This window comes from Sinocyclocheilus rhinocerous, unplaced genomic scaffold (assembly GCF_001515625.1).
Source record: "Sinocyclocheilus rhinocerous isolate Xijiao unplaced genomic scaffold, SAMN03320098_v1.1 scaffold5813, whole genome shotgun sequence".
NCBI classification, from domain to species: domain Eukaryota; kingdom Metazoa; phylum Chordata; class Actinopteri; order Cypriniformes; family Cyprinidae; genus Sinocyclocheilus; species Sinocyclocheilus rhinocerous.
In genome coordinates this window covers 38,094-38,298 of record NW_015666086.1, presented here as the reverse complement: position 1 = coordinate 38,298, position 205 = coordinate 38,094, and the positions used below count along the sequence as shown (strand labels likewise).

Here is a 205-nt window from a genome sequence, read left to right as displayed (position 1 = left end):
TATATATATATATATATATATATATATATATATATATATTGTTTTTGGTATATATACACAGTATATTTTTATTTTATTTATTTAGTCATTTAGCAGACCAAATATGTATATATATCATAATCTTTTGTTTATTATTAAGCAATTAAGTGATTTTGTTTTAAAATGTTTTTAATATTTACAATACAAAAAAAAAAAAAAAAAAAAA

At 12.2% G+C, this 205-nt stretch overlaps 1 protein-coding gene across 1 annotated transcript in view; it reads right to left on the bottom strand.

Annotated features, from left to right (window-relative positions):
* Window positions 1-205, bottom strand: part of LOC107731702 (sorting nexin-25-like) — a gene marked incomplete at its 5' end in the record, with an annotated part of 46,583 nt that overhangs the window by 8,592 nt on the left and 37,786 nt on the right. The window lies entirely within an intron of this gene.